The following is a 15,770-nucleotide window of genomic DNA, read 5'->3' as shown; positions in this document are numbered from 1 at the left end:
CACTCATTGGCCATCTTCCAAATCACTCTACCCCTATCTACTGCTCCAACTCAAGGAATTTCCCCCCTCCCATCCCATCTCCTAGGGGATATTATCTCCAGGGAAAATAAGTAGGTGAAAAGTCAAACGTCCCTTTCCAGACGCCTCCGCTCCTCCTTCTTATGTCAGCACTAGAATAAAGGCAGCTTGAAGTGCTGACACATCCTTTGTCCATAAGTCATCTTTAAACATCTGACACCAGATGTTGTGTGGCTTGGGTAGAATATCACTCTCATTTTTCTGATCAGAAATGTTCTGAATACCAAATGTTTTGTGTGCCATGCTTCATCTTGGCATAAGTAATTAGCAAACCACCATGGTTTGCAAACTGTGTTTTACGGTGTTTACCGCATGGTGCAATGGCTTAGTCAATAAATTGACAGCTGAACCAATCATGAAGTACCCTGTAATAGGAGTGATGGGTATGCTTACCTAAAACCAGCTGTGTAATTCCATGAAGCTCCTGATGATTAAGCTGAGATACAATCATACTATGATACAATCAGCTGAGCCGTGGTGGTGCAGTGGTTAGAATGCAGTATTGCAGGCTAATTCTACTGACTGCTGATTTCCAACAATTCGGCAGTTCGAGTCTCACCAGCTCCAGGTTGACTCAGCCTCCTACGGACGGTAAAGATTGTTGGGGGCAATATGCTGACACTGTAAACTGTTTGGAGAGGGCTGTAAATACGGGGTGGGCTGCTGGGGGTTCGCAGAGGTTTGGGAGAATCTCTAGCTAAGATTCTGTGTAGTTCGGAGAACCCCCAAATCCCACTCCTGGCTGCCCCCCCGCCCCTCCCAGGAGTCCCCATGTTGCCCATTTTGGATGCAGGTAAGTGCAGGGCGCACACGAAAGCTCAGGAGGGTGAAAAATGGGCCTGCCGGAAGTTCAGGAAGGCTGGAAATGAGCCGTTTCTGGCCTCCAGAGGGCCTCCAGAGCCTCGGGAGGCCGTTTTCACCCTCGTGGAAGCTCGAGAAAAACCTCTGGAGCCCGGAGAGGGCAAAAACACCCCCCCTCATTGTGCAGGAGTCCAACTAGGCCATGCCCGCCATGGCCATACCCATCCAGCAACTGGACAGAGAACCCCTTGCTAAAAAATTTTAAGCCCATCCCTGGCTGTAAAGCCCTGTGAAGCGGTATATAAGTCTAACTGCTATTGCTAAGGAAGTTATAATAGGAGATGACCTTAAGCCACTCTGAGCTCCCAGGCAGAACAGAAAATTGGTGCAGAAGAAACATTTAAACACAGCAGAAGGCTTCACGCGACACTGAGTTACTTTTACATTTAAAAAAAAATATACGGTTTATTTCTGGGTTTATTCAGTGGAAAACCCGACGAACAATACATCATCAAGTCCATCTGACTCTGGGGGGGAAAAAAAGTGGGGTGAGAAAGCGAAAACATCTCGCTTGGAATGTAATAAGATCATCTTTCTGATCAATGTTGTCAGGAAAACTCCCTTCTTCCTCTTGATAATACCCAGAACAGGAAAGCCATCCAGCTGTTGGATTGCTCTGTTTAGCGTGACCTGGAAATTTCGGTTGAAACAATGACAGCCATGCTTGGCGCTCCGTCTGCCGATGGGCGCTTGGCGTGTGCCTCGTTATTTCAAGTTAATCAGAAAGATCATTTGAAAGAGGGGAGGAGGAGGAGGAGGAGGAGACGGGGTGACCTTTCCGTAACATTGGCTTTGTCAAGTGAATTACACACAGCGAAGCAGCGGATGGAACCCAGTGACAGTCCTTCGGTTGCGCTCAAAGATGGCTGCAATTATTTTTCTCCTCTGCGTTGCTCAGCGTCCCATTTTCAAATCTTTTCTTTCTTTTTTCTTTTTGCTTGTCATGTAGAAATCAAGAATAATCTGCCTATTGAGCTATGGCAGAAGAATTTGAGATTATACAAGGGACTTCTTCCAAAGGCGAATATCTGCTTGCGATTGCAAAATAGAAAAGGTTGTTTTGATGAAGTGGTGTAGGGTTTCCTGCCTAAGCAGGGGGTTGGACTAGAAGACCTCCAAGGTCCCTTCCAACTCTGTTATTATATTATATTATATATTCGCATCCAGATATATCCCTTCAGCTTCTGCTCCAGAAGCTGAAGGGATATATAGTAGTGGCCAAAATTGTGGAATTCCCTTTTAGGGAAAGTGTATTTTTGAGGTTTGACGGTTAATAACACCACTTTTTTTTTTTTTTGAGTTTCAAGATAATCCTATTCCACTGCTGGAATGGCCTGGGAATAGCCCAGACCTTAACCCAATTGAAAATCTATGGAGCCGACTAAAGAAACTTGTTAGTCAGAAGCGACCCAGCAATAAAACCCAGTTAATAGAAGCCATCCTTCAATCTTGGTTTCACATTATAACAGCTGCAGAACTAAAAGACTTGGTTCACTCCATGGGAAGACGTTGTAAGGCCGTAATTCATGCTAAAGGTTACCCAACTAAGTATTAACTGACATGGTGATAATTTTTGTCTATCTCATTTTTTCTGCGGTGATCATTTTTGTATATCTCGTTTTTTCTATGTGTTTCACTTATCTTCTTTATACCGTAACTGCTATTCTAATAGCAAATCCTCCCTAAAAGTTATTGCATTACATTCTTGATTAAATTATCTTTCCATTGATATATAATTTTATGGTACTACTCCCCCCCAAAAAAGTGGTATTATTAGCTAGTTTTAGAAAACACACTTTTCCCATAAGGTTTCCACAATTTTGGCCACTATTGTATACGATATTCCTTTCTTCAGTTCTCCCTTTACTGCCATAGTCGTACAGGGTTGGTGGGGCTACGACTGGCCCAGGAGTCACCCAGTGAATTTTAGTGGCTTGGGGTGGATTTGAATCCAGGCTTCACAAAACCTAATCAACACCACCAATCTTAGGCTGGACACCCTGCTTTATATAAGTTGTGCTATTCTCGGTGCTATTACCTAGGAGTTAGTACCATAGAACCAGGGGTGTGGGCTGCTGGGGGTTTGCAGGAGTGGAGGAGTGGAGAGAAGGAAGAGAAGAGAAGAGAAGGGAGAGGAGAGGAGAGGAGGAGAGGAGGAGAGGAGAGGAGAGGAGAGGAGAGGAGAGGAGAGGAGAGGAGAGAAGAGAAGGGAGAGGAGAGGAGAGGAGAGGAGAGGAGGAGAGGAGGAGAGGAGGAGAGGAGAGGAGAGGAGAGGAGAGGAGAGAAGAGAAGAGAAGGGAAGAGGAGAGGAGAGGAGAGGAGAGGAGAGGAGAAGAGAAGAGAAGAGAAGAGAAGAGAAGAGAAGAGAAGAGAAGAGAAGAGAAGAGAAGAGAAGAGAAGAGAAGAGAAGAGAAGAGAAGAGAAGAGAAGAGAAGAGAAGAGAAGAGAAGAGAATTCTTTATTGGCCAAATGTGATTGTCTTGGAATTTGTCTTGGTGCATACTCTCTCTGTGTACATAAAAGAAAAGAGACATTCATCAAGAATCATAAGGTACAAGACTTAATGATAGTCATAGGGAAACAGTCAATATAAATCTTAAGGATACCAGCAACAAGGTAACAGTCATAAGTGGGAGGAGATGAGTGATAGGAACGATGAGAAGATTAATAGTAATGCAGACTTAGTAACTAGTTTGACAGCGTTGAGGAAATTATTTGTTTGGCAGAGTGATGGCGTTCGAGAAAAAACGGTTCTTGTGTCTAGTTGTGGTGTGCAGTGCTCTATAACATCATTTTGAGGGTAGGAGTTGAAACAGATCGTCCTGATCAAATGGGTGTCCAGCCTATTTTTGAACACCTTCAGGGATGGACCACAACTCCAAGAGCCAAGCTATTCTAGGCCACTTTTTTCGAGTCTTGGCAACTTTAAGATGGGTGGATGGACCCAGAATCTATGCACATTTGGTTCTAGGTCTACCTACTACCTCTTCAAGCTTCACTCATCCCTTACGCACAGTCCTTCCTCATAATTCTCTATCCCCACCCCCTCAAATGTGTCCATTAGCAGAAAGAGAGACATTCCCTTCCTTTGTAGGGCATTTGAGGTGGTGAATCTTAGCACAGCTATCTCCATCGTTCAATAGCCCTGTAGCCAATTATACAAATGAACATTAATGATTTTACCAACCCTGTCAAGATAAATAAATAGAGGCTGTTAATTGGGGGGGAAAAGGGGGATTTATGGTTTTAATGGGACAAAACGCTGCAAGACAGTAGGCTATATTTCAATATAGTTTGTTGTTTAAGAAAGAAGTGATATATTGCGGTGGCTGTATTTCAGCCCGTCTCCCCAACTTTGTGGCAAAGACGCAGCCTGTTGTGAAGTAAATGAGACAATTGTGCTCTAAATATCCTTGCAATGGATGCCGTTTTAAAAAGTATTCGAAGTTTTCTTCTCGCTTCTCATGACATCTTTCCAAACATTCCCAAATCCCAGACCATCCCAGATGGGCGGTTGGAACCAGAATTTCCATTGATAACTCAAGAAAGTTGTTGAGTAACATGTGCCCAATTATCTAACCTTTTTTTTTTTTTTGCCTTCCTGAATGTTAAAAAAAAACAAAAAAACAGCAGAGACATCACCCTGCCAACAAAAGTGCATACAGTCAAGGCTATGGTTTTCCCAGTTGCAATGTATGGCTGTGAAAATTGGACCATAAGGAAGGCTGAGCGCCAAAGAATGGAGGCCTTTGAACTCTGGTGCTGGAGAAGACTCCTGCGAGTCCCTTGGACTGCAAGGCGATCAAACCGGTCAGTCCTAGAGGAGATCAACCCTGACTGCTCTTTAGAAGGCCAGATCCTGAAGATGAAACTCAAATACTTTGGCCACCTAATGAGAAGGAAGGACTCCCTGGAGAAGAGCCTAATGCTGGGAAAGATTGAGGGCAAAAGAAGAAGGGGACGGCAGAGAATGAGGTGGCTGGATGGAGTCACTGAAGCAGTCGGCGTGAACTTAAATGGACTCCAGAAAATGGTAGAGGACAGGAAGGCCTGGAGGAACGTTGTCCATGGGGTCATGATGGGTTGGACATGACTTTGCGACTAACAACAACCTTTAACCAATATTCTCCTCTTCTATAATTTTGAACCCCAGTAGAAGACAAATGGAAAGAACCACCCAGTTGTTCGTCATCTGCTTTTCTTCTTAGAGGAGAGTGACATTTTCCATCGCAAAATATTCCTGTCTTTGTTATAGTTCCATTTCAAAGTGGAACCACTTTTGACGAAGCCTTCCAATTTGTCCGATCTCCAGTTCCTGAGTTGAGTTATTGTGATGCATTCCAGTCTACCAGGTTCTTAAACTGCAGTGGCTATCTTTGGATAATGGTACATTAATTCAAATCTCACCAGGCTCAAGATCGACTCAGTCTTCCATCCTTTCCGAGGTTGGTAAAATGAGAACCCAGATTGTTGGGGGCAACAGGCTGACTCTGTAAACTGCTTAGAGAGGGCTGTAAAGCACTGTGAAGCAGTATATAAGTGTAAGTGCTATTGCTAGTCCCTTCCTTCCTTCCTTCCTTCCTTCCTTCCTTCCTTCCTTCCTTCCTCCCTCCCTCCCTCCCTCCCTCCCTCCCTTCCTTCCTTCCTTCCTGTGAAGCGGTATATACCATATTTTTCGGAGCATAAGACGCACCTTCCCCCCCTAAAAGGGGGTGAAAATTTAGGTGTGCCTTATACACCGAATGTAGGCCTGTCCACCCACTGGCCCCCACCCTTTGGCCTCTGCCTCCCAGCAATTTACCTCCTTGCAGCAAGCAGCAAGAAGAAACAGTTCGTTTTAGCTTCAGCACAGCCTAATTAGCACAAGTTGATTGGATCGCCCCCCCGACTCTCAGCTGTTTTGCTCTCAGCTGTTTTGCGCAGGCCTCTGCTGCTTGCTGCAAGGAGGTAAATTGCTGGGAGCAGTTTTTTTTTTCTTGTGCTAATCAAGCTATGCTGAAGACGAAAATGAAAGTAAAGCAGGCTGTTTGCTGTTTGCTGCAACGAGGCAAAATTGCTGGGAGGCAGAAGCAGAGGCAGATTTCTTTTTCTTGTTTTCCTCACCAAAAAAGGTAGGTGCGTCTTATAGTCCGGAGCGTCTTATACACCGAAAAATACGGTAAGTCTAAGTGCTATTGCTTTGGTATTCTGCTTTTTGTCACACTAATAGCATTAGCACTTAGACTTATATACTGCTTCACAGTGCTTTTACAACCCTCTCTAAGATGTTTACAGAGTCAGCCTATTGCCCCCAACAATCTGGGTCCTCATATAGCATCCTTCTGTCTCTTGAGCAGGACCTCTTGTTTCTCCTGCTTAGAATTGCATTGGCCTGCTTACCGCCATATTAATAAATATTCCATGTTTGGGAATCAGCATGCTTTTACGGTAAATTCCACTTGTTCAGGAACAAAAATGACACGGATCTTCATGCTGTGTTTGTGACCTCTAGTGCATCTGTCTCACTTCTCTGGAAATAGAGTTGATGCGTCAATGAGATGTAATGGCCGAAGCCTAAGGGTCCGTAAATCTCCATGCAGCCATGAGATTAATTGAATGACTCTGGGGCTGTTGCCTCATCTTAACCTACATCTCAGTCAGTTCTTGAGAATAAAACCTAGAGGAGAACTACATAAAATGCCTTGGAGAGGAAAACCGGCCGAGGTGGACGGCTGGATGGAAAGCTTGACCTGTAGACTTTGATATGATACACATTCTCACCAAGCCATGCTTTTGATCTGTTTGCAGTGTTTATCTTCAGATTAGCATTACACATATCAAAACGATTAAGATAAGAATGCTATGGTTAATGTAGATAAAGTAGAAAATAACCAAATGATGCAAAACACTAAAATGATAAAACTACATCCCTAAATAATAGTAGGGTAGTTAGAATAGAGTGGAGTGGAGTGGAGTAGAATGGAATGGAATGGAATGGAATGGAATGGAATGGAATGGAATGGAATGGAATGGAATAGAATAGAATAGAATAGAATAGAATAGAATAGAATAGAATAGAATAGAATAGAATAGAATAGAATAGAATAGAATAGAATAACAGGGTTGGAAGGGACCTTGGAGGTCTTCTAGTCCAACCCCCTGTTTAGGCGGGGGTTGGACATGGTGTCCATGTCCTTTGGTAAATCATAAATTGCTTTACCCAGTGAGGAAGTAAGAAAACATTTTGAACCTTGCTTAATACTCTTTATACAGATACAGATTAACAGAGTTGGGTGGGATCTTGTAGGTCAACTAGTCCACCACCACCTCCAAGCAGGAGACCCTACACCATTTCTGACAGAGGGCAGCCCAGTCTGTTCTTGAAAGCTTCCAGTGATGAAGCTTCCACAACTTCTGAAGGCAACTTCTGTTCCATGGGTTGATTGCTCTCACTGTCAGAAAATTTCTCCTTGTTTCCAGGTTGAATCTCTCCCTGTTCAGTTTCCATCCATTATTCCTTGTCTGGCCTTCAGGTGCTTTGGAAAATAGCTCGACCCCCTCCTCTCTGTGGCAGCCCCTCAAATATTGGAAGACTGCTATCCTGTCTCCCCTGGTCCTTCTCTTCTCTTCACTAGACTAGCCATGCCCCGTTCCTGCAACCGTTCATCATATGTTTTATCCTCCAATCCCCTAATCATCTTGGTTGCTCTTCTCGGCACACTTTCTAGAGTCTCAACATCTTTTTTTATAGTGTGGTGACCAAAACTGGATGCAGTATTCCAGGTGTGGTTTTACTAGTAAAACCATACCTGGAATACTGGTAAAACCAGGTGTGGTTTTACTAAGGTTATAGAGGGGTATTAGTACCTCCCCTGATCTTGATTGTATTTGTCCGATATGGTGGGGTATTAGCAAGCAAAGGTTTAGGTGAAATATTTTGGAATTGGTTTATATACTGCCTTCCATCTTTCCTATCTGATCAGATTTTCTAGCTATACGGGGGTACAACACATTGCTAATTTTCCAAAGCAGCAATCATCCTAATTACACTTCACCACTTAAAATCATTTTTTTTTCTGAAGATAATTCGCAAGCAAAACGACACATGATAATACATTTTGCTTGTTTGGCCTGAAGCAGTTTGTGTAGATTATTTTTCCTCAGTTTAATTGGAACTCTTATGATTGAAGAGATGTTCGGATGTGTTTCTGTATAACTTCATCTCCTTCGTTTTCTTCTGGCTGTAATACATTATAGACCACACTGGTCTCTCTATCTTCTTTCTCATCCAGGGTCCTCTGGTTTTTTTGCCCTCCCCAGGCTCCAGAGCCTTTCTTCGAGCCTCTGGGAGGGCGAAAATGGCCTCCCCTGGGCTCTATAGGCCCTCCAGAGGCTGGAAACAGGCCTGTTTCTGGACTTCCGGTAGGCTCATTTTTCACCCTCCCAGAGCCTCTGCGCACGGTCTGCACTTACCTGGCATCCAAAACGGGCCGTGTGGTGACTCCTGGGAGGGGCAGGGCGGGTGGGTGGGGTCAGCCAGTCCTTGGAACAATCGGTTTGGCAAACCAGATTAAAATTAACATCCGGTTTGCCCGAACGGTGCTGAATACCACCCCTGGATACCATTGTCAGCGTTTCGCTGGCATAGAGAGAGAGAGGAAGAGAGAGAGAGAGATAAACTCTGAACTTCTGCCTGCTAAATCCCTTTGATGTCTGGTTGTCGTGGAAATGAAGGGGGGAGACATTCCTGGGAAATGACGTGACAAGAAGTCTGAAGAATGACTTGGAAGATAGCCAATGAGAAGCAGAGATTTGGGGATCGGAAAGGGAGGGATTGGGGGGCAAAAGGTCAGTCTTGTCCGCATCGAGTCATGATGCGGTGGCTGTGCTCAATTAAAGAAAAGATTTCCTTAAAGATTGGCAGTTTGGAAATTCATTTATTTTGAGATAGCATCGAAGTCTGACAACCATATTAGAAGGAATCGCAGTAACTTTTCAAGTACACAATGCAAACTGCTTAAATTAGTGGCGGTGGGGGGTGGGGGGAGAAATTCCCATCAGCTCAGGAATTGTGAACTTGTTTATCTGAATTGGTGGACTTATTCCATGAGAATTATGCGATGATAAAACTATCTTTAATGTTTAAATTTAAAAGAGTTAGTCCCTTTTAATAATTTAAACAATACAGTCCAAAGACGAACAGAGGTAGATGCAAACATTTCGTTTTGACTCATGTCTCGTATCTTTAATGCGCTGTAAAACGTCTCTGGTGAATGTTTGGTTTATTAGGAGAAAAAATGGCTTTCTTTCCCAGTTTGTACCAAGGATCAGGACCACGTGTTAAGCTCCAGATACGCTGATCTATTGCGCTTTCTTTCTTCCTCCCTGTCTCTTTCTCCCTCCCTCCCTCTCTCTCTTCCTTCCTCTCTCTCTCCCTCCCTCTGTCTCTTTCTCCCTCTCTGCTTTTCCCTCCCTTTCTTTCTTTCTTTCTTTCTTTCTTTCTTTCTTTCTTTCTTTCTTTCTTTCTTTCTCTTTCTTCCTTCCTTCCTTCCTTCCTTCCTTCCTTCTTTTTTCTTTTCTTTTTTTCGCTCTTTCTCCCTCTCTCTTTCTCTCTCTCTCTCTCTTTCCCTCTCTTTCTGTCTGTCTTTCTCTTTTTGTTTCTTTCCCTCACTTGCCCACCGCTTTCTCTCTGTATCTCTCTCTCTCTCTCTCTCTCTCTCTCTCTCTCTCTCTCTCTCTCTCTCTCTCTCTCTCTCTCTCTCTCTCTCTTTTAAAGCAACCTGAGATCCATTCTAAAGCTGTGGTCAGGACTAAATGGGTGCTAGATAAAAGTTAATGGAATTCAAAAGGGGTTGGATTTTAGACCATTTGCGGGAACGTAAGGACTCAAGGCTGATTCCTCTCTTGACTCCTCCCCCTCCTACAATACATCTCGTTCCTTTTGACTACTGTAATTTTTATTAAACAGTTTGTCTTTAAAAACAACACAAAAAACAATCACACTTGTATAAAAACAAGACATGTCAAGACATAACATATTAAACATTACATAACAATGGTAATTTTACAGCATTTCATATCGACTTACATATATTGCTTTTGTAGTTCTTTATTCTATCATTTCTATTTACTACTCAATAGTAGGATAATCGGTTACTCCAACTTATATATATAAACACATTATAATATTCATTGTTCTTATCTACACATTTATATTCGTTTATATTCAATTTCTTTTCTATTTACTAATTACACCTATATCATCATTCATGTACATTTATATAATAACATGTTTTCCTTTTTCCCCCTCCTTCCCCCTTTTCCATTTACCCAGGTGTCATCTGGGTTTCTATTCCTTTTTTTTGTCTTTTCTCTCATTTGTCTTTGGATAAGAGACTGTACATTTAAGTATGTTTATGAGAAATAAAAATAAAAAACTTTTTTTTTAAAAAAAGGTGGGGGAGATGCGGCACCAGCAGCAATGTGATTTATTGTTCCCTTGTGTCTTTTTTTTTTTTAAATCACCCACTAGTGAATTCCTAGAGTGGAGGAGCTCTTGCCTCATGATCAGGAGGCTGTGAGTTCGATCCTAGGTAGCGGCAGATATTTCTCTCTCTGGGCACAATCTGCTGCGAACTCTGCATTGGCAACAGGAAGGGCATCCGGTGTTCTGTCCCCGTTCCACTCACGCACCCCCACAGACGGCCCGGAGTTAATAAGCCACACGACAAAATTCTTTGAAGATAAAGCTGGCAGCAACCCAGTGGCTAGCTGCCAATTCAGACTTTACTCACATAAAACAAAGATTAGCCTGCCAGCATTCCGATAAAACAGGCAGAGTTTTCAACAATACAAGGATTAATCCAAATGCAGTCCGATAAAGCAGGCAAAGTCCAGTAACGCAGAAATCATGGATTATTTCTAGTTTTTGCTTGTCACAAACTGAACCGACCACCACACCCACATTTATACCCTGTGAGGTGTGGTCCAGTGACTCAGCTAATCTCTGGCACGCCTTCCCCTCTGCTGCGCACGCTTCTCCCTGCGCCTCTGGCGAGGGTCCAGCCAGCACTTATCTCCTTCGTCACTGTCCACTTGTGACTGCGGGGACGTGCTTGGCTCTGAGCCTATCGTTTGGCCTTCGGTGTCCTCCGGAGGCATTGCCAGAGAGGAGGGTCCTGGAGAGGGAGGCCTTGCCAACTCCTCTCCCTCACTCTCAGAGTCTGCATCTGTCGATAGCCCCGGCTCAGGCAACGGAGCCACAACATCCAGCCAGTAAACACTCTGCTCCATTCAGTTGCCAGACTCCACCCCAATGAGGGTTTACGGGGTCATTCAAAGACAAAACAACATAAACAACATCCCACTAGTGCATTCCTCTTTGAGTTCCATCTGAGCATTAAGAATCTGGAGTGAACCGATAGTAAAAAAACAGCCACATAGTCCTCATTTGACATGTGTGTACTGGAGTTGACATCCAACACATCCGGAAGGTGCCAGACAGAGGGAAACTGCATTCTTGCAACTCAGTGATGCAAGATTGCCGTTTGGCTTGTGTCTGTGTGTGCTTCCAAGCTCATGTAGCCACAGGACAGTGTTGAACTGAGTCAAAGAATGGGATTTGTGTTGAAAATAAAAGAAGTTCTGTATATTAAATCCAACGTTGCGTAACCCTCTCCATTTTTTTTTAATACTGTCCCAGTAGTTCTTCATTGTCGGTCATCATTGTCGCTGAGCATTGCACAATGTTTTTGGTGTTCAGAAGAGCATTTCAGAGAACAAGGCGCTAGTGAAAAGTTCGTAGATGACACGAAATTTAGGAATGTCCTGTGAAAGGCAGCAAAAGAACTTCAAAGAGCGATCCACCAAGTGACGGACGAGATTCAGCATTAGCTAATGCCGTTTGGATGGGAAAGAATGCTTTTCGGCTCATGTTGGTGCTGGTGTCTCAATTAGCTGTACTCGACGCGGTTCAAAAATGTCTGATTATATTTTTAGGCAACTCATCCTAACTGCCTGTAACATGTAGTCATTGTCAGAGCAATGAAATGTAATGATGGATGAAAGTTGAAGTCTCTAAAGAGGTGAGAAACAGAGTGAAGCTTAACAAATAAAACTCTAGACCATATGCTCAAGAAAGCAAGCAAGGAACAACAGCTCTAAGTTGAAAAAGGGGCTGGGAGAATTCTAGATGCTCAACCTTAGCCTGTGATGATGATGTTCTCCTCCTCGTTCTATGTGTCTTTACATCAGATGAAGTCCTGAGTCGTTCAACTAGGATTTATTAAATAAATCATGATGTGTTGAATTAGCCAAGTAGATCAATTGATGGGTGCGTAATATTGGATCCCAGGGTTTACTTCCATCACCTAAAAGGGCAGCTATGGCTCAGAGCTTTAAGCCAGCAGTTCTCTCCTATGCTAAGGAGCGTATACACACAATACGCTAAAACAAATCCAGAAAAAATACCGTATTTTTCGGAGTATAGGATGCTCCAGACTATAAGACGCACCTATCTTTTTTGGTGAGGAGAACAAGAAAAAGAAATCCGCCTCTGCCTCCCAACAATTTTGCCTTGTTGCAGCAAATAGCCTGCTTTACTTTCATTTTCGTTTTCAGCATTGCTTGATTAGCACAAGAAAAAAAACGCCTGCTCCCAGCAATTTACCTCCTTGCAGCAAGCAGCAGAGGCCCACGCAAAACAGCTGAGAGCAAAACAGCTGAGAGTCGGGAGGCTGATCCAATCAACTTGTGCTAATTAGGCTGTTCTGAAGCTGAAACGGGCTGTTTCTTCTTGCTGCTTGCTGCAAGGAGGTAAATTGCTGGGAGGCAGAGGCCAAAGGGTGGGGGCCAGTGGGTGGACAGGGCTACATTCGGTGTATAAGAGGCACCTAAATTTTCACCCCCTTTTAGGGGGGGAAATAGGTGTGTCTTATACTCCAAAAAATACGGTATGTTGTGGGGGATTGTTAAATGTTGCATCTATTACAAGGAATGGAAATCATATGTTTGGGGGTACGGAACCTATCTCTAAACCAGAGAATCCATGATTTCAAGATTTTGCTAAACAGGCTTGATTAGCAAGTCCGACGACCATAATTGATCAAAATTGTACATCTTCTGGAATGCCATCGTTTCCTCACTGCAACCTTACATATATGAAAACGGATTGCATTTAATGGATTTCCAACCATTGGAAAAGACTTAATGTCTTTTAATTTGTTTTGTTGTAAGATTCCTAGAGTCACATAAACCTGTGACGGGCAGCTATCTAAATTGTGCAAATAAGTAAATAAACCCAGGATTGTGGTCTTGAGTAGACTGATAGCAAGTGCACTTATACTATCTGCCCAGGATAAGGAAGTGTCAAAAGAAACTAGGATCCCTTTAAAGGAGATGAAATATTTATCTGTGTCATGACAACATTCACCAATACAGCGAAGAGAGTTTTTCCCCTTTGTTTAAGAAATCATGTTGGCTACAGAGCTGTGGCTACAGGGAATTAGGCAACTACTCCTCACACACCGGGTATACAGACTAAAATTTCCTCAGGCTTCGACTGGGTATTTCTGTCTCATTCCTCGTTCCTCCGAGAAAGCTAGTCCTGGTTGAGATGAACAGTGGGCTGACAGATGGACTATCTTTTACAACGCCGAGGTTCTTCTCTCCACCTGTTTCATTTAGGGGGTGCGGATTGCATACTGATGACCCTTAAAATTCATGGTGGCGCCATAGGAATATATATTACTCTATAGCTTAATGGAAATCTCCATATTCCCTGATTGTTTACCCTGCAGAAAATCCTGCTGCAGTGAGGCACCATGGTTCCTCTGGGTTTTGAGGAAATGCTTACATTTGAGTTAGTGCACTCAAACGTAAAGGAAAAAAAACCAATTGGAAATGATGGTCTGTAGCATACAAATTAATCATTCTGAAATGGCCCCCATGAGAAGAAAATAATCAGGGTGAGGGTTCTGTATTTTCATTTCTTTCTGATTTCATCAAAATTGTTGAGTGCAGCGCCTTTTATTTTCGTGCCTTTGACAAAGTTGATTCTTCTTCTCTGTGACTATGAAGGAGGGATGGTCATAGGTGATTTTCCAGATGTTCTACCTAGAGTAGAATGGACTGGACTGGACTGGACTGGACTGGACTGGACTGGACTGGACTAGACTAGACTAGACTAGACTAGACTAGACTAGACTAGACTAGACTAGACTAGACTAGACTAGACTAGACTAGACTAGACTAGACTAGACTAGACTAGACAGAATAGAATAGAATAGAATAGAATAGAATAGAATAGAATAGAATAGAATAGAATAGAATAGAATAGAATAGAATAGAATAGAATAGAATTCTTTATTGGCCAAGTGTGACTGGACACACAAGGAATTTGTCTTTGGTGCATATGCTCTCAGTGTACATAAGGAGAATAAAATACATTCATCAAGAATAAAAATATACAACGCTTAGTGATAGTCAAGGTTACTAATAAGCTATCAAATCCTACTAGGAAACAAATATAAAGAATATAAATTGAAAGATACAAGTAATATGGTTATAGTAATAAGTGGGAAGAGATATAGTAGATACTAGTAAGGAAGAGAATAATAGTAACGCAGACTTAGTAAATAGTTTGACAGTGTTGAGGGAATTATTTGTTTAGTAGAGTGATGGCGTTCGGAGAAAAAACTGTTCCTGTGTCTAGTTGTTTTGGTGTGCAGTGCCCTATAGCGTCTTTTTGAGGGTAGAAGCTGAAACAATTTATGTCCAGAATGCGAGGGGGCTGTAGATATTTTCACAGGTCTGTTTTTGACTTGTGCAGTAGACAGGTCCTCAATGGAAGGCAGGTTGGTAGCCATTGTTTTTTCTGCAGTTCTATCAAACCTATCCTTCACAGCAGTGGTGAAATCCAATTTTTTTTACTACCGGTTCTGTGGGCGTGGCTTGGTGGGTGTGGTGTGGCTTGGTGGGCGTGGCTTAGTGGGCATGGCAGGGGAAAGATTTTGCAAAATCTCCATTCCCTCCCCACTCCTGGGGTAAGGATATTGCAAAATCTCCATTCCCACCCCACTCTGGGGCCAGCCAAAGGTGGTATTTGCCGGTTCTCCATACTAATCAAGATTTCCGCTAGCGGTTCTTCAGAACCTTTCAGAACCTGCTGGATTTCACCCCTGCTTCACAGCTGACTTTTAGGGAAGGGAAGATGGATCAGCTGGTGGGCAATCCTTGATTTATATTATGCAAGGTTACCATCTCTGGAAATATACATCTTGGAAGGGTAGAGACATAAAGAATGAAATAATTTGGGAGACTTGTTGTATTTCCTGCAGGCTCATTTAAGGCCGATCATTTGTATAAGCGGGGGAAAGACAGTCGCTGGTGACATATTTATGCCTTTTTACACTTACATTTGGAACACTATGTTCCTGTTGGGCGAAAACAGGAAAGCCTAGAAAATGTCAGCCAAAATAATTGGGATGAAACCATTTTCCTAAGAAGAAAGCTTTACAACTTTGGGGCTTTATGAATGAATAGACAAAAAGGCAATCCCGTCCCTCCCCCTCCCACCCCGACCCTAAAATATCTTACTAGAGAGTCCTGAGTCATCTAGAGGAAGATGTAGGACAAACAAAATAAAACATTTCTTCACGCCAAGTCTGTTGAATTCAGTCCCAGGAGGTATCGTGATGACCAACTGCTTGGATAAATTAAAAATAGAATTAAACAGATTCATGGCCGGGAAGACAATCGGTGTTTGCTTCTCATGATGGCTTGTTGCTACATCTAAGATTAGACCAGTTTAGCCCTTAATATTCATTGTTTGGAACAACAGTGGAAGAAAACAT

At 42.9% G+C, this 15,770-nt stretch overlaps 1 protein-coding gene across 15 annotated transcripts in view; it reads left to right on the top strand.

The window, feature by feature from the left end:
- SEMA6D (semaphorin 6D) overlaps positions 1 to 15,770 on the top strand; it is a 320,069-nt gene that overhangs the window by 32,519 nt on the left and 271,780 nt on the right. The gene's annotated exons all lie outside the window — the stretch shown is intronic.

The sequence above is a fragment of the Pantherophis guttatus genome, chromosome 13 (genome assembly GCF_059756535.1).
Source record: "Pantherophis guttatus breed Tessera chromosome 13, ASM5975653v1, whole genome shotgun sequence".
NCBI lineage: Eukaryota > Metazoa > Chordata > Lepidosauria > Squamata > Colubridae > Pantherophis > Pantherophis guttatus.
This window is presented reverse-complemented; position numbering and strand designations above follow the sequence as displayed.